The sequence below is a fragment of the Acromyrmex echinatior genome, chromosome 4 (genome assembly GCF_024713525.1).
Source record: "Acromyrmex echinatior isolate Ae372 chromosome 4, ASM2471352v2, whole genome shotgun sequence".
NCBI classification, from domain to species: Eukaryota; Metazoa; Arthropoda; class Insecta; order Hymenoptera; family Formicidae; genus Acromyrmex; species Acromyrmex echinatior.
In genome coordinates, this window is record NC_141855.1 from 17063103 (window position 1) to 17083676 (window position 20574).

The 20574-nt window shown below is 27.9% G+C and overlaps 1 protein-coding gene across 22 annotated transcripts in view; it reads right to left on the minus strand.

The window, feature by feature from the left end:
• Positions 1-9807, minus strand: part of LOC105145549 (Octopamine beta1 receptor) — a 92264-nt gene extending 82457 nt beyond the window's left edge. For 4 of the 22 annotated variants that reach the window (XR_015544797.1, XR_846087.2, XR_015544798.1 and 1 more), the window contains exon 1: positions 7059-9743. The gene's annotated coding sequence lies outside the window, so the exon portion shown is untranslated. Of the gene's footprint in view, positions 1-3372; positions 4493-7058 lie in introns of those variants that run through there. The other 18 variants (XM_087405416.1, XM_087405412.1, XM_087405414.1 and 15 more) reach the window with 18 other exon arrangements.
• Positions 9808-20574: the final 10767 nt, after the last annotated feature.

Below are 20574 nucleotides of genomic sequence, written 5' to 3' on the forward strand. Positions count from 1 at the left end.
TAATCTGTATTCTAATTTAAAATATATTTTTAATTTATCTTTTAAAATTCAATTTTTGAAAAATCAATTACAATTAAAGAATTAATAAACAAATTTTTACAGTAAAGATAAAGGTCATTGGAAGAGGCGTCTCTTTTCTTAATATTTATCTAAACAAAATGTATGATGAATGATAAATCAAATTATTTAATTATATATAATTATTTAATCAAATAATATATATTCTTGTCAAGTATTTTATACGAATGAGGAAGAATGGGAAAATTGCAAACACGGACAAATGCGAACGATACTATTGCAACATATTAGAGTAGTGATAACCACTTACTTCACGCATCCAGTGATGCGCGTGAGTCCAATATATGCTTATTGCCGTACTATAACACCATGACCATGGAACGCACGAACCGTTTAAGGTAATTACTATTACATATTTTCGATGTTTTTAATGCAAAAGAGAGAGAGGGGGAGGAGGAATTGCAAATAACTATAAAGGGAAAAGATAAATAAAACCAATAATTATTTATCAATTATGGAAATCTTTTATTCACAGAATATTCTCGCAATTTCCTCTTTCATACATCCAATATATCAGAAATATGTAATAGTAATTATTTTAAATAGTTTGTATGGCCATATGTTATAGTGCGACACAAATTGTAAGCGTATATTGGACTATCATTGAATGCGAGAAGTATGAATTATGTGTGTGTGTTGTGAATTATGTGTGGTTATTATTATTCTATACTGCAATAATATACGTTCGCAATTCTTCATTTTCTTTTGCTCATATAAAATATTTGATAATAATATATTTTATTTATTAGGTGTTGGAATTAATTCGTAGCGTTTTTTAATGAAAGAATGTTATTTATTTCACATGAGCATTAAAAAATACATTAATGAAAGTACTTCCCATCACTTGTAAAACGCTACGAATTAATTCCAACACCTAATAATTAAAAATAATTATACATATTTGATTAAATAATTATACATATATCATAAATTACTTAATTATTATTTATTATATTCATTATATATTATCAAAAAATTAAAATTAAAATTACAATTTAAAAAATCAAAACTAGATTGGGCATTACTCTGCGCGGCAATGGATAAAGCAAAAAAGGATTCTGTATTTTATTTAAAATTATAAATCCGTATTCAAAGCACGCTTTGCAATGTTAGTGAGTATTTATTTAAAGTATAATTCTCATATTATATATATATACCATAGAATTTCAAATATAAAAACGCGTTTTAACAGGCCATAATATGCATCTATATGTTGATAACATATAAACGTTAATTATTACAGTTTAAAATCAAATAAATAAAGTGTCTCTTTTGAATAAAAATTCTGTATTTAACTCTTTTTTCTTGTATTTATAGTTTTCCTATCCTCCCCTACTTTCCTAGATTATTGCTAGATTGATTTTACTTGTTTACAAAAATAGTGAAAAAAATGGTAATATGTTTTTAAAAAACTTCACTATAAACTTTTACACTGCTTAAAAATAAAATTACAGACTTCTGAGTTCTAAAATTGAATGGAATGACCTGTGTGAAAATATGTATATATAAATATGTATGTATAAATATGCATGTATAAAATTTTCATTTGCGACGTATAGTCGGACTAATCATATTCGTGAAATGCGCAAAATGTTGCCGCTGAAATTCTAGAACTGTCCTGAAAAATTCAGCAACAGTCAACGACAATCTCAATGAAAAAAAAAGAGAAAAAAGGTTTCGCGAAGTTGTATGCGGACACTCGCATCATCGCGTGATGATGAAAATTTCGCGATGGTGGAAAAATTGATTTACGAATAATTTTTCTCACGTGAGAAAAATCGCTTGGCCTGTTATTAGCCTGATAAATAATTTCCCGGAACACGAAACGTGTAATTTAATCGTTACTGTAAAGTAATTATCTACTGTAAAGTAATTATCTAAATCATGATCGTTTGAATACAATTTACACCGCACTTTTTTTACAATCATATCTTGCCGATTATTAATATTATATTATATATTTCTATTGTACGAATTATATTTACCTAATTATAATATCTTTTTTTATTATCATTGCTTTTTTATTTTAGTATTATACATTTATATTATATATTAGATAAATATTTTATATATTCTTGCATTAAATTATGTTTATATATACAATATTTTAATTTTTAATTTTATCTTCATATATTTAGAACTATGTTTAGAAATATGTATATATTTAATAAAAAAATATGTAAAATACTTATTTATTAAAAATTTTAACTCAATTATTATTTATAACTCCTATTATTTATTTAATACAGCTTGAATAATACATATATCATTTTTAATATTTTTAAATATTTTAAAAAATAAATAATATTAATACGTAAGTCAAATATATATTCTATATTTCTTTATTATACTTCTTTATTGTAAAAAATATAACACAAAATACTAATACAAAATATTGTACTAAGTAGATATTATTTTATATTATATGCATTATACACATACATGTATTGCAAAATCAATCGCGCGTTTTTTTTTGTATCTTTAGAAAAGTACGGAGAAAATAATTCGAAAGGCAAACAATCACTAAGAATTAATAAGATCTGGTAGCTTCGAAAGTAGAGTAAAGGCTCTGTAATACGAAACACGAAAGGAAAATGAACGTACGCCGACATCGTAAAGCCGGCTTACTTCACTCCGTTTCACTTCTCGTCGGCTTAAGCGCGTGGATGTTCCACTAGTACGAACATAAAGCATTGCCGTCGCCGTCATTTCCATACTTGCCACGAAATACGAGAACGAAACACGAGTATAAGACATGCGCGCGGGCCCAACAAAATACAGGCGTTATTTGTAAATCGCGATTTTTGTAACACGATGATTTCTCGTCGCAAACCAAGAAAGCGTGCAAACAAACCACATCGTCTACTTGGATCATGGAATTATTCGGAATGGATTCCAATTGAAATTATGCAATTATTTTCTAGATTTCTATTATATTTTCTAAGGAATACAAAATAATTCTGATTGGAATCCATTGCGACTTATTGTCCATGATAGGCCCTAGCGTTGACATCGATTTCAATCCTTACAGAAATTCAATTTAATACTAAATAATTACATTATTTGATTTATTACATAGTATTTGAACAACAGTGCTTTTAATACTGAAAATAAATAATTAAAGCTCCTTCTAGTATTAATAATTTCTATATAAGAGAAAGAGCGAGAATATCGAAGAATCTAAACGCTAACGCGCGACGTGAAATTGACTCGAGAGGAAAGGGAACACAGGAACGCTCAGTCGCACGTGCGAATACGTATGTAGATATGATTCTACGTACTCTAGTTACGTACATTACGTATAACTTGATCTTGCAATATATACTCATACGTATTCCTCCTCACGTCGGATCAAACGATGTTCCACTGGCGTAACTACAGAGCACACCGTCGTTGCCATCGGCGTCGTCACTGCCATTTCCATTGCGTTTGTACCACATCGCGAAATACGAACGCGAAACACGAGTACGGAATACAAGGCGTCGTTCGCAATCCGCGATTTACATTTCCGCGACACGATGCCACGGAATATTCCAGATTCTCGCGTCGAAAGGAGACGCGCGCGTTCCCCCGCCATCTTCGATGCTATAACTGCGGTGATGCGGCGTCGACTTCACGGCAGATATCGAGCAACTTGAACTGCGCGGCGCGCGGCGTGAAGTTGACCTCAAAACGAAGGATAATTAAAATATTCCACCGCGAGTGCAAATATAGACGCGATTCTATTATATTCCATTCTATAACCTCATTTTATTATAGATTACGTATCAGACTCCTTATAGAATTTCCTGAAAACGACTCAACTTTCCACATCGGATCAAACGTGTGGATGTTTCGCTGGTGATAGAGGCACGTCGCTGTCGCCAGCGTTATCATTTTTTGCATTAATTTTTTCCCACGATGCGAATGCAAAATATGAATATACGAAATACGAGCGCGAAATACGAAACATCATCCGCGAATTGCAATTTTCATTTCCATGATGCAATACCGCGTAATATCTCGGATTCTCATATTAAGCATCGCGAGGACCATCTGCGTTTCGTATCGTCTTCGATGCGAATTGCATCGTTGATTTTAGCGCGATGTGAACTGAATTGAAACGATATCCAAAGGAAGATAAAAATGTTTCATATAAATACAATGTTTAAAAATGAATTATTATACATATGTATATGTACATATAAAGCTTATTATTTTGTATATTGTTTGTTATATATATTTTATATTTGTACGTATAATGTTTCATATATACATATTTTGTGTAATGATTTATTTATTCTCTATAATTATATTCTAAAAATTATATCTTGTTTTATCTTATACCTTTTATCGATTTGTTATCATATTTAAATATAAAATCATTTGTTTTACAGCTATTTTTACGTCAGATAAAAATAGCTGCAAAGTTTACGTGATATTTTGCGGTAAATCGCAAACGGAAATTCTTGAATTTCCGAAATCGAAGGAAGGCAAATCTTATATAGTTCACGAATAAAAAACGGTCAATCGCGTATGGTACGCAACTTTATTCAAATGACTATAATAAGATTCCCGAGTATGGAAATTTACGACCAAATCTTCGTGTAGAACGCGGCCGAAGTCTCGTAATAAGAAATGAATAATGCACGATGAGAAAGTTTACGTGAATTTTAAAGCAAGAACTCGTTAGAAAGTCGAAACCATGTTAAATGACATCGTGATATTTCTGTCAAAAGTCATCGTCAAGTGTGTAAAATTATATTTTTCTAACAACGTGATACAAATATGTTAATGTAAATAATATTGCATATGAGAAGAAAGATCGGGATTAAATAGAAATATGCAAATAGAAAAATGCTTGGAAATATCGTGTAATTTCATCGTGAAGCTTTTATATTAAGTTTACTAGAATTTTATTACATTTAATATATTATTAAAGTAATTAAATTTATATCTATTAATATATTTATATTAGCATTATATAATTAATATATATTATCTAACAAAATTAATATATACAATAATTATATTATATAAAGAGAGAAAATGTCTAATTATAATAATATAGTAAGTTCTTTAATATATAATAATTGTATCATAATATTCGAGTCATTTGCAACTCTATCTACGATACAGGGTCACTGACACTGACTGTCGTAATCTCGTTGCGTGTTTGGTCTACAAGACGAGAAGCTTCACAACGTTAGAATAATTCTATTCTATGCTTACGTAAAACTCGCTTCTATTATTACATTTAGTTTGCTATTTACCAATACAGTATCTCTATGAGCATTTGAGTATATACGTATCCTACGTATATGTACGTTAATCAGATCGTGAAAAGATGCCACAATGCCTTTGACAATCGCGCATCATAACCTTATGAAAATTTCAAAAACGAATTGATTTCCTCGAAGCATACGTAATTTAACCACGCGTTGTACTTTGTATATATATAATTATATAATAATAATATATATATATATATATATAATATATAATTATATTACTCAATAAATTAAAATTTTACGGTTATATATAGTGTATATATATATATATAGAGTATATATATATGTATATATTGAAATGTAGTTTTAAAACAATTTCATTAATTTATTTTTTTAATTTTTCTAAATTATTTGTTTAATTTAATAATAATTTTAATTCTGAAGCAAATATGTAGCAAATTATAACTGGAATCCAGACAGAAGTGTGTGCGACAGAATTTTATATTATATATAATTTTACACGCTAAATTAATAATCAACATGTTCAATTATGAATTTTAAAAGTCATAATGGACAAAGCAAAAAATGTTTTAATTATATTTAATTATATATTCGGACTGTAATTATGTAGAGCATGACCTAAAGCTACCCATAATTTATTTGGTAATTATTAATTCGATGTACAAAATTAAAAATAACATTTAATTTCTATTAAATTAAAATTAAAGATAAAATTCTGCTTTGAATTTTACTTTGATATAAAAACTTGTGAATGAAAAATGAGATTTTTAGATCAAGGAAATGAGTCTTACTGCACGGTGAATGAATAATAGTAAACTGCAACTGTTTATTCCTGGCAGCTAAAACATAATAATGAAAATAGCCATATAAGCAATAATGAGTTTCAAGGTAGAGGCAGCTCTCACATTTATGTCAGCCACATCGAAAATCGATCGGCACGCATGGAATGAACGCGACGCGATTGTTTCCAGTTGGCATCTAGCAGAAAATTTCAACATTTCACGAAATAATTCAATTCGTTGCACACGCGTTTGCTCTCTCCTGCATTACGTTTGATGTATCCATAAAAAAGTTTCAATTATTGCCGACAGCAATTTGAAAATTCATCCGAATGTCAGAGTCACGACATGTGAATTTGAAGGAAGTATTCGTATGAAGCGATATTGCATTTAACGTTAATGCATCTAAAATTAATTTGATGCCTAGAAATATAAAAGAATTCTGTTAAATATTCTGTTAAACGATCATCCCTATTCTTTTTTTGAAAGTTTAAGATTTTTTAAATTATAATGGAAAAAATATACGAATGCGTATTATATACTTGGATTTGCGAGTTATGAATTCTTATTAATATTTTTTCATCAAGAATGCATAAATGCTCAGTCTTTATACGATATTGATTCTAGAGATTCAAAAATATATGCACAAACTGTTCGTGTGTCTCATAATTAAATGTAGATTTATTTATGACATTTCGCAAAATTTAATGCAATTATACTAAATATTAACTCAGCAATGCATTCGTATTTATATTTATCTTGTTAAATTAATTAGCGTTACCATCATCATCGAATAAGGCATTCGTTTGGCGGATCATGCGATCGTAAAGATAAGCACTGCGTATTAGCTAAAGCCAAATAAGTAAGCAAACATACTTGTATCGTATCGAAAATAAACAAACATCCAACGCTCATATCTCATCGATATTTTAGCTATATGAAAGAGTCAATATACATGAAAGTGTCTTACCTTCAAGTTTCTTAGGTGCCTTTGATCCTCGATCGAGTCACTGTTTGCCGTAAGAAAGTCAATTTGCAATATTTCAATTTTGACAATTTCTTCGACACACTAAATTAATGTCACAATGTTTTTCACATTATTTAACAGAGATTTTCATTGACTAGACATTCGACACTTTTTGATTGTTTATTACTATTTCTTTAATCATTATATTGACTGTCCTCTAATTATTCAAAATTATTTAATCACATTCTGCTGTTTATTAAGAAAGTAAAGTTCCTTGTCTTTAATTCATTCATGAGAAAACGAGACATTGTGCGATATATACTTGATTTCATTATGGGCTTATGTTATATTGAACGAGTGTATTTGGTTTGGCTTAGCAAACACGCGAGCCGCGAGTCAGTGAATTGACAGCTAGTTTCGTTTACTCTGCAATCGCGTAGTATATATTAATTTTGTCGTATTTTTCTTATTATAACTGTTAAAAGATTGCAAAATCTCATTAACACTTTCACCATCGTATATGTATAACATCATAATTTATTTAGCATTTATTATCTATATGACAGCATTGTATCCATATAACAATAGCTTAAATTAAAATCACAATATTGCATTGATGACAGAAGGGCCAATAATTATCTCTTATCATTTTGATTTTATATCGAAGATTCCTTGTTATTTTACTAATTTATATTATTCTATTTTAGGAATAAATAACATTATAAAATCGACGGATAGCATAATAAAAAAAAAATTTTGACGAAATAAATAATAGTTCCTTATATATTAAAAAATAATATTAAGTAAAAATAATATTAAGTTCTTACATGAATTCGAAGATAAATTATATAAAAAAAATAATTTTATCCAATTGAGATCGTCTCTTTTTTAGAAGTATTCCGATAGCGAAAGTGTTAATTATTATTATGCTTAATATTATGAGAAATTATATTTATGTGATTAACTACCCGTTTTGAAATGAAAACTGAAGCATTACTATGCTGTAGTTGACATATCTGTAATTATCAGAGATGGTAAGAGTAGATAGCGTACCGCGTATAATCATACCGATAGTTTGCATAATTACAAGATTACCTCTACCAAATGCCATTGTTATAACATGTATATTAATGCTGTTGATCTAAGCTATCAACCTCAATTAATGAAAATATTATCGAACAAATAACTGTTAGTATCTCCGAAAGGATACTTTTGGGTGTCTTTCCAATAAGGATGATAAATTTGAAACGTGATCTACGTGAATAATCGTATAAGATCGCCAATGTGTGTTAACAGAAAATAGCTACCTCCTTCGCGTAAACACTTAAAGCATCGTTATCTCGAGACTTTGCACACCGTTACACTCGCACACCATCGCAAAGATCGCACAAAACACGTGGTCGACAGAATCATCGAAGATATAGAGTTTATCTTCGCGAATGCTAACTGTGTACTTTAGCTCGTCACAGTATAAACAGAATCCTCATAGCCCTCATCCGTTATGTTGCCAGCAGAAAGGATGTCACTACAATTCGATGGTTTTGAAGGCAAAAGGATGACGTATTACTTTCTTTCTCTCCCTTTCTTTATCAAAGCGTTCTACAACTGCTATATATCCAAAGATCACGCAATATTGGGGATAATCGTAACAATTGATTATCGATTATGAGTGTTGAATGTACACGAAGCGATGAAAACTGTCGCGTGAAAGAAATGATTGACGAATTGTTCGTTTCGATTAAACAGAGAGAACCTCTTCGGCTGAATAGTATAGTGATCTTTTTCAGTTTGAATTTTTCATTTGAAAGCTGCTATAATTGCCAATAGAGAATTGTTGCAAATTGTTAAATTTAACAATTCAATTAATTAAATCCACTTGGAAAAAATCCAAGACGCGATAGATGAACGTCATAACGTCTAGTAAATTGAACTTCTTATGAAAATCAAAGTTGGATCATCAATCTTGAGAATTGGATAGGAACATCTTCGGGATCCAATAAATGTTACGGTGTTCCGAGAGGAGAAGGTAAAAGTCTCTCAACCTTGAGCTGAGACATCTTCTAAACTCGGTAACTCATATCATGATGTTCACAGAAACAGTAAATTGAAATTGGACTTCCACCATCATTGATCTTGCCAGCAGAAAGCCACATCTGGGATACGAAATACCTCCATTTTAACACTCAGCACCATGTATTACTCTTGCGAGAAAGTGTAATGTCACTTTTTTTATTTTCTCTTTTTTTACGTGTAATTAAGAACCTCCATCTCTGGATCCTCCGCCACGCGTTACATTGCGGACGTTTTCCAAATCTACGTCCATGAGAGACGCGTACCCTCTGCGCTTTGTTTACATGATGGAAGGAATTAAAGTATGTATCCAGAGTAGTTCGAGGGAGCGACTGAACGGCGCGATACGAAATGCTCAACGTTGTTGTGGCTCACACGGCTCGCGAGGCCGCAGTGAACTGTGGGTGGTCGCTTCGGAGAGGCTTTCCCGCTTTCCACCAGCGACGCACCACCGCGCCACCCTGTCTCTACCTCTCTCTCTCTCTCTCTCTCTCTCTCTCTCTCTCTCTCTCTCTCTCTCTCTCTCTCTCTCTCTCTCTCTCTCTCTCTCTCTCTCTCTCTCTCTCTCTCTCTCTCTCTTTCTCTTTCTCTTTCACCCTCACTGTCACTCTCACCCTCTCCACATTGGACAGCATAGCAACTTCCATCTTCAGCCAAATCCCTCCATCGTTACCCCGGCCCACTCTCTCTCTTTCTCTCTCCTCTTCAGCGAGTCTTCGAGCTTACCCCCTTCGTCGCTCCTCCGTCATCCGCACAGAAGAGGGTGGTTCTTCAGTGGCCCGCACGAACGCTCGCGTCCACTGCCTCCACGAGAGTAAAGGCGAGAATAAATCTAATTCGCGAAAAGCGAAACGTGGAATCGAAGTCAAGGGTCATATATATTTATTACAATTATCATCTATTTCGGAAACATTTAATATCAGCTTATTAAAATCCTATTAAAAGTTTAATTACCATTTAATGTATTATATGTATAATTTAATATATAATATAATTTTGTAAGAGAGGAGAGAGAAAGAGAAAGAGAGAAAGAGAGAGAGAGAGAGAGAGAGAATGTCTGAAGAAACATTGAATTAAAAAATGTAATTTTAACGCTCAGAATTTTAAACTTTTTTAAACTAAACTGAAAATTAAAAATTAATAATTTTTTTTAATTCTTAGAAGCATCAATTTAAAATATTTGAACAATTTTTTAAGAATTTTGAAATAAGATGTTTCCGCGAATTTTAAATTAAAATTCAGGTCAAGTTTGATTCATCGATATTATTTGTCCGTTTGTTATCGTCTCAATTTCAAAAAGATTCTTTATAGATTATCTATTTCTTGATATTTCTCTTAGAAAGAAGCAACTATTTCAATAGTTTGACAAGATGTCTTCGTAATCGCGTAAAAATTGACGCAGGACGAGAAACGAAATTCATCATCTCCTGTTGTCCCACCTTCCACATATCTATCTGTCTTGTCCTCTTGTCACACAGATGTATAAACATCCATATATGTCATGTAACACGTGTATCGAGCACACGTAATGTTACACTACAGAAAAAAGTTTAGCTAAGGTAAAATAGAACGTGCAAAAGAAGTTACACTGACCGCCAAATAAAATACACATATCTCTACTTACTATCGTGTACGTCATTTTCATTTTTCGTAATTGTAATTTTTTCATTATATATTTTATTCCATTAATATTATTATTTATTATTAGTATTAATTAATTAATTATAATAAGATCAAGGCTTGAATGATTAGCACATTATATATTGCTATTATCTCATCTTTTAAGGTGCTACTTTGATTTATACAGCTTTCATAATTTTGTTTCTATTTTGTATCTGTTAATAAAGCTTATTATTATTATTATTATTATTATTATTATTATTGTTGTTGTTGTATTTGTACTAAATGTCTCAGACCAAATGTCTCGCGTTTTCCTGGATAACAAACAGTAAATGTTAAAAATACATTTAATGAAAAATAATGTATATCGTAATAATGAAAGTTGTTTTATTTGGATATTGCTTTGAGATTTGATGTATATATATTAAATAAATTATATATTAAATATATATATATATATATTAAATAAATTATTCAATTTTGCTACGCATGGATTAAAATAACGCTTTTCGTCCGGTGAGTGTGTTAAAGATTTAATTAATCAAGAGGAAATAATATACTTCGTTTCTCACATTCGTTGACGAATGATTGTTTATTTAGCAAATAATTTCTCTTTTAATTATTATAAATTATACCGTCATCACGACTTCATAAATCTTGCGTCTGTATTTTTCATAAAATTGAAGAATTTCCTCATTATATACATTATAGTGATTCCTGTGATGACAATTAATCCGCCTCACGAGTATTAATCGATACCAATCGACTAGATTCCTATTCGTCATGGCGCGTATACAAAAAGCAACAGTGATAACGAGTTTGTTACTTCCACCAATGAGGGAAACGAAACTGTTTATATGTCTCAAAAAAATCCCATCTATCTATGTGAAAGTAATACGAATATATTACATCATATAGTAATTATTTGTTGTGTAATTATTTATTATTATAATGATATAATAATCACTATAATTACACATTTTATTATACAGAATGTATATTTTATAAAAACTTTTGGTTAAAAGAAAATATGTAAAATAAATACAATAATTTTTTATGAATTTGATTTATATCTATGTTTTTAGACACATTATAATTTTTATGGAGTTGGTAATCTTTATCTTTTAATAATGTATTCTCTCTCTCTCTCTCTCTCTCTCTCTCTCTCTCTCTCTCTCTCTCTCGACAAGTAAATCTTTAATCTCCATAAAAATTCTTTGAAATTGTAACAAAAATTGCAATAACACGCAGAAAATAAAATCGAGTTTTATATGCTGAAGTAAATTTGAATATACCGAGAATTAAAATAAAAATAAGCAAATTGCAATATGGACAACAATGCGAATTTATATATTATAGTATAAACGTTATCTTTAACTCTTCTAACGTAAATATGCAAAATAAAATTTTTCGTGAAAAATAAACTTTTATATGGAAGATTAATTTTTATGGAAAAAGAGAAAAAATTTTTAAAAATTAAAACAAAAAAGTAAAAGTTAAAATAAAATGGAAATGCTCGATCATAACATTATTCACTAATGCAACTGTAGTGCAATAATGTAAATGTTACAATTAACGAGGTTTCATAATCGATTATCTCTATTCGTAAGAATATCCCATTCATTAAACAATCAACGCGCGATTTTGTGTTAAACAAAAGTACTCTACAAATAAATACACAGTAACACAACACCTTTGGAATTGTAAATTATTTGTAAATTGCGTCAATCGCGAATAATTAAACGACTCGAATGATGAATGATTCGGTACTTGTCGAGTGTTATTTTAATTTCGCTAAAATTATTGAAAATAACGTAAATTTCATATTTCAAAAATATATCTTAAATTTATTTATTCATAGAACTTTACTTAATCTTTAATTAAATTTACGATTATTTAATACGATAAATAAATGTCTATTTCTTAAAAATACAATTTTGGAGACAGATCTTCCAATTTTTATGCTATTAATTCTAAAAGCTGTCGGTAAAATTTAAAAATGGTACCATTGCCACATCTTCTCTACATAGCTATGAAAAAATTACTTTCTTGTTATCTAGGTCGTTTCGCAGATTGGATATTGATTCGTGCACAGTCTGTCGCCACATATTCTTTGCCATCTGTATGAATCTTAATAACGCGTTATTCTCGATTTCGTTGTAATACGCACCATACAAGAATCGTTTGATAATATATTATGATTCGTTGTGATTAGTAAAAACGAGAATTATTACGGGTCTTAATTATTAATAAAAATATAATTCTTTGTTTCTATTATTATTAATAATGGAATTATTTTTGGCTAGTCTCTTTGTTTTTTCCAGTCTAAATTTTATATATATTGATAACTTGAAAAAAATAAAAATCCTACAGCAATATTTGATGCAATATACGTAAATTTTTTGAAAATTTTGCGTGTTTTCCAGAGACTATTCTCTCAACGAGCGATAGAAAAAGAGAAAAGAGAAAAGAGAGAGAGAGAGAGAGAGAGAGAGAGAGAGAGAGAGAGGGAGAAAGAGAGAGAACGAGTTTTTAGTGTTGTTATTAAAATTATTTATTAATATTATTATTATTATTACATTTATTACTTATACAAAGCTTTTTTATAGGATTGGAGTTTGAAAGTAAAAATAAAGATCCCAGTATCCAAAATAAAAGACTTTGGAGAAAATCTCGTTTTATTTCCAAGCTGAATTCCCGACAAAGAAAGCGAAAAAGGTTCCAACCAGAGATGGACTACTTGTCAACTCGAAGTTCTTACATGTTACGCAGCTACGTGACTGGATTTATTGACGATGACCCAAGCAGTAAATACTCAGACCACCTATTTGCGAATATTCCATTTTCGAAGAGCTTTCCTCTGACCGGAAGTTAAGTTCCATCTAAATAACTGATTAAGTAATGGACTACTCTCTATAGCTACTATGTTCAGTTCACGGAAATTAATATTAAAATCAATATATATATATATATATGTATGTATGTATATGTATATTTCTTGCAATATGTTATATAGTGCAAATAAGAAAGAATATTCTTACGACGGTATTCTTAATACACACGCACGAAATTGTAATTTTTGTAATTTATTGTAGTTTGTTTTTAATTAATTTCATTAATTTTTTAAAAGCTTCTTAATTGTATGAAAGATTCTGAATAAGATATTGGAAGTTCATTTCACCGAAGTAAACGTTTCAAGCAAATATTTCTCATTAATCTAGTAAAAATTAATAAATAAGTTTATATATAAAAATAATTCCATTGTTAATTTTTTTCATGTTTTAAATTAATTATATCTAAAAAATCTGTTTACTTTTATCGGAAAAATTATTAACACAATGCTAAATGCACGTACATACTTAAGTGAAGAATTTTACGGAGTAATTCTCCATATATTTTTATTTCTGTCTTCTTCTTATATCTTTATTTTTATATCTTATATCTTTATTCTTTTTCCTAGCTTTTTTATAATGTTCTTTTTAAGTTCTTACAAAATTTTTCAAAAATAGTATTTCATGTCTCCTAATAACGCACATATTATTTGTGTGCTAATAAATTCATTATTCTCCGAGTTGTTGCCACAGATTCTCGATAGTCAAGAAATAACATACCCACGAACAACAAATCGACTAGTATTACTGTTTACATGCAAGCTGAGACTACATGTAATCAGACTGATGCTATTATAGACGGACAACTTTGCCATCTCATGATTCTCACGTTGCACGAAGAATTGTTACAAAGTCATCTTATATTTACATAACTGCATTTGTATAACAATATGTAAAAGATTACTAATAAATAATGCAGAAATTTTCAAAATATATTAATTAAAATACAAATGCATTAATTAATTTTATATTTCTAGGATATCTTAAATCTATCACATCACTCTTCAGTCTTGGATTCTTAACTAAATTCATAAATTTCTTTGTGTGATGAAGATTTTATATAATTTTATATAATTATATATAATTATACATAATTATACAGGGTATTTGATAAGTAAAACGATAAAATTCTCGCATAGGAGTAGAACGGATTGAACTAACAATAAGTCGAAAAGTCCTCTATACCATCTTACAATTTTCGTAATAATTAACAAGATATTAAATACTAAAAAAACGTCGAATGCTGGTTTTCAATAATTTTACTCAAATACTATCAACTTTACAGAAAAACAGCAAGTGACAAAAATTGTTTATTTTCTTCTCATAGAATTCTGAGAATTTTTTTAAATTTTTTAGTACGCATTTTCTCATATTGATAAAAATAAATGAATAAGAAAATATAGTACTAAAAAGTTAATAAAAAATTCTGAAAAAATTCTTACAACTCTATGAGAAGAAAATAAACAATTTCTATCTCTTGCTGTTTTTCTGTAAAGTTGAGAGTAGTTGAGTAAAAAATTATTGGTAACCAATATTCGGTGATTTTTAGTAATTGATATCTTGTTCAGAGCCGGGACAAGGACGTGGCGAGCGATTTGTCTCATGTAAATAATTTGAAGAGGTTGAAAAGGCAATATAATTTTATCTATTACATCGGAATATTTTTAACTATTTCCAGTAACAATAGCTTCATATAAAAGAAGTTTTAGTAAATTGAAGTTAATAAAAAATTATAATATTTAAGGTCATCATTAAGTCAAAGAAAATTATCAAATACAGAAATTCTTTCAATTGAAAATGAAATATGTAAAGATATAGATTTTGAAATAATAATTAATAATTTCGCATCTATCGAAATACGAAAATATTATTGTGATTTTAGTAATTATGTTTCATTTGTAATATATACCTAAATTTGTATGACGTATAACTCCTCTCCTACACACGTGATTATATTAAATTAATATTAATATGCAAGTCTCGTAAGTTTTGACCAATCGCTTTTGTGTAGATAGAGCAGAATAAACTGAGTCAAAAAGTCCTTTACCATTTTGCAACTTTCGCAATAGTTAACACGATATTAATTACTAAAAATTGCCAAATATTGGTCTTAAATAATTTTTTACTCAAATATTATCAACTTTACAGAAAAACTGCAAGAGACAAAAATCATTTATTTTCTTCTCATAGAATTCTAAGAATTTTTTCTGAATTTTTTATCAACTTTTTAGGACTTTCTTATTTTTACCAATTTTCGTATTTTCTTATTTTTACCAATGATATATAATAATAAGAGAAAATACGGCATTAAAAAATTCTGAAAAAATTCTAAAAAAAAATTCTCAGAACTTTATAAGAAGAAAATAAACAATTTTTGTTTCTCGCTGTTTTTCTATAAAGTTGATAGTATTTGACTAAAAAATTGTTGAAAACCAATTCAGCGATTTTTAATAATTAATATCTCGTTAATCATTGCAAAAATTGCAAAATGATACAGAACTTTTCTACTCAATTTAATCCGCTCTATCTACACAAAAGCGATTGGCCAAAACTTACGGAACTCCCTGTATACTATTAATTACTATTAATTAATATATATACTATTAATTACTATTAATTAATATATATACTATTAATTACTATTAACTAATATTATTTCTTATTATATTTCACATAAAAAAATATTTTCTTTTACTAAGATTAGTAATTAAGTATTTTTTTATTTTGCCTCAGTCGTCGAAATATTTAGTCCCGGATCTGATCTTGTTAACTATTGCGAAAAAAAATTGCAAAATGATAGAAGACTTTTCGACTCAGTTTAGTCTGCTTTATCTTTATATGAGAGTTTTATCGTTACTTATCAAACATCCTGTATATAAAATTTTTTTTTCCCCGGAAATTCTTTATTTAACATGATTAAGCAAGTTGACTTGAAAATTAAGTTCGAAATTATAAATGACAAAATATTATAATTATAATTATATTTATGAATTTTAGTATTAAAATTTCACTTTTGGAATAAAAGTTTTGTCATAAGCAAATAATATAATTTCACGTTTACTAATTAATTTCTAAATATTAAATTTATTTCCAAATATTAACAATTTTAATATTAATGAAATCTTTAGAATTATTTTATTAACTATTGTATTAAAATCCTTTATATATTATAATTATGACTCAATAAATTCATTGTTTCGTTCTGAAGGAAAAAAAATATACAGGATGTCCTAAACTTTTTGGCACACCGCTTGTGGACAGATAGAGCGGACTAAATTAAATCAAATAGTCCTTTACTATTTTTCAATTTTCACAACTTTTTTTTAGTTACTCAATAAGCAAAATGTCTAAAATCGACGCATAAAATAATTTTAAAATATCTTTACAAATTCTTTAAGAAACATTTTTTAAATGTCTCATAAAGAACTCCGAAAAATATCTTAAATGTCTTATGCATCGATTTTACCTGCTTATACGGCAATATTTAGAAATTTATACTTCATTAACTAACGTAAAAATTGTAAAATTATAGAGAATTTTCCGAGTTTAGACCAGTCTATCTGCCCGCAAACAAAGATGTGTCAAAAAGTTTGGGAGATATTTTATTTATACATATATATATATATATATATATATATATATATATATATATATATATCCTATACGATAAATCAGCTTATTTCTAGAATTTAATTAATTGAAAAAATAGACTTTATAGATACAATATATTATTAACTTAATGTTAAATTAAAATTAAATAAAACGCATTAAATAAAATGATTTTAATAAAGTTAAAATTTAAATTTTAAATAAAATTATTTTAATAAATATTTGCGAAAAATATTGGAGTCATTTTAAATTGTCTAAAAAACAATTTTTCAAACCTTTTTAAGCTGTTTAAAAGAGATACTACTTGATCGAATCATTAATCATTATCTTAAAAATTAATCTTCATTTAGTAAATCCTGAAAAGTTCTTTCAATAAAAATAAAAATGACATAAAGTAATTCAGCATTTATTGATTCACACCTCGAAGTTCTCTTATTATAGTATTTATAATAATCGTTAGAATCGTGGTAATAGTAATTAATAATAATAATAATAAATCGTTATTTTCGAATTATTGTACATTGATATATTATCTCATATAATATTTATATCTCATAGATGTGCTCTATTAATATTTATATTTATATATTTATAGACTTCTCTATTCTGCTTTCCGATTAGAGAATAGACTTTTAAAACTCTCTATACTTTATCACCTGCCAAGAATAAATTCTGGCAACAAGAAACCGAGAAAACTATGCTTGCTTAAAAAAAAACATATCCCCATCAAACATTATTAATGTTTTAACATTTTTTTCTACTTTGCTGAAAAAACTTGCCGTGTTCATCGAAAATTAATCTGAGAATAAATTAATTAAAAGTGTTAATTTCAGAATTAACTTTCGATATCAATTATTATTAATAATAAATAATTTATGTTGAAATTTAATTATCAATAAAATAATAGTTTCTAATTGTTAGATAATTAGAAATAAAAGAAAAATAATAACATTTATTAATGATAAATACGTTTAAAAAGTTGATTTTATTAATAACAATTAATATCGAAGATTAATGGGGAGAAAAACTCTTTACTTTCATTTCTTTTTTTTACGCAGAAGCCAGCATTATCGCATTTTTACAATAAAGATTTACAATAAATATAGTCTAAACTTAAGAATTCACATACTAAAGATACAATTTCGTACTAAAAATGGACCTTGTAAGTCACAGAACTATATCAATGATCGTAATAATGATCATAACAATAACGATTGTCGATGTATATAATATTAACAATTACAATAATAGAGCGATAAGCCTCGCTTCTGCCGCAGACAGAACACTATGCAATTGACTTATACCTATTGTCCCCTTCGAAAATTAGGGATCCAGAAACCGATATAATTTCGGTGAATTCAGTCGAAAACTTCGTAACAAAAGTATATAACCTTCGTCATAAAGTTTATTTTTTCTGAAAAATAAAAAGAATTAATTTATTTACATAATGTATAATCCATATATATATAATTCATTTGTAATAAATAAATGTTACTAGAAATTATTAATTAGGTCAAATAACTTCGTAATTTAAATAGAAAGAAAAAGTTCTCTTAATTTTTTTGTAAACTAATTATAAACCATATATTGAAAGTAATGATTTCATAGATTAGCAAATACAAGACAAATCTAAATTTGAATTATAACGCAGAATGTTAAAATAATGATTATTTGCAGGAATATTTCGACTTTACTTTTGGGATTGTACAATAAGATAAAAATGACTTAAAATAAAGTTTCAAAATGTTCCTGAAATTCATATAGAGCTATATACAATTTCTGTTCCAATATTTTATGCTAAACTTCGAGCTTCTTCTTTGAATTCGAATTTCTCCGTGATTATTAGATTATTTAAAATCTTTTTCTTTTTTTTTTTAATTTTTAATCTGTACAAATATATAGGATATGAAAGGATTAAGTGTGAGATAACTGGAAAAAAGGATATTTCGCGTAAAAATAAAACAAAAATAAGTCGAAATTAATAATAATAATACAATCTTTTTCATATCACATCATGTTCAAAATTTTACATTTTATATTATTTCATATTTAATGATTTTCTTTTTTCTTTAATTCCGAGATCTATTTCGAAAATTGATAAATCAAAATCCGACAGAATTACATCGGTTTCTTGATCTGATTTCGATTTTTCCGAGTCTTCTTCATTAATTTTTATCACGTGACTTTCAATCGCGTAATAATTAATTCATAAGAAAGAAAAAAAAACGCGATGTGGTGCTATATTCAAAAAGACTAGACGCTACATTATTGTTATCGGAATTAAATAGTAAGAAATGAAAACTATTATTATGTCGAAAAAATGAAGAAGCATTTCCGAAGAAATGTTTTTAGCGATTTTGTACTTTTTTGATTAAAGATTTGTTACAATCGCTCTTTCGTTCGCTAGAATGCGCCCTTAGATGTGTGAGTGAATGAGTACGTGTGTATATCGGCTGTTCAATAATAATTCTAACGCTCAAACATATGTGCTCATCTCTTTAATTTCTTCTTCATCGCTTCTTATAAAAGTTCATATAGTGTTATCTATAATATTTAACACGACGAACCACATTTACGCGAAAAATGTAATATATTATTATTATTGAATAACAATATATTATACCCCACGCATAAAAATTAAACCATATATTTTTTTTCTTTATAGAGCAAAAAGCACAATTTTTTCACAAGTCCGTTAGTAATATTTTTTTCCCTATTAACACACCGTTGGAGATAAACGCGTGATTTCGATCATTAAAAAGGGGACAGATCGTTGTTTGTGTTTGGCTGCATGATTTTTTTAACGCAGCTCTAAGTATAACAAGTGAAACGACTTAAAGACGATTATACACGGAATTTGTTGACTTTTCTAGATTACTATCCTTAAGGATCGTGTCTCGGATATATATATATATATATATATATATATATATATATATATATATATATATATATATATATATATTATCAGAACTCATATCATTACAAGATGTTTTATATCAATCTTTAGTGGCAGATTTTTGTAGCCAAGAAAAAGTTATATTAGTCTCCATTAAAATAAATATTTTTATTTTATTCGAAATATATAAAATTAAAGTAAAAAATTTTTGGAAAAAAATTAACTCCAAAAGTAAGAAGAATAATATTTTACATCAAATTCTAATCTACGAAAATTTTTTAATCTTTAAAGCTCAATTACTTATTGGATTTTACATTTGAAGATAGAAAACTTTTACAATTATCGATCAATATTTGAATAATTAATTTTTAATTGAATTATATGTCGGAATTAATTATTCAAAATTTAAAAAATTACTGATATCTATTAT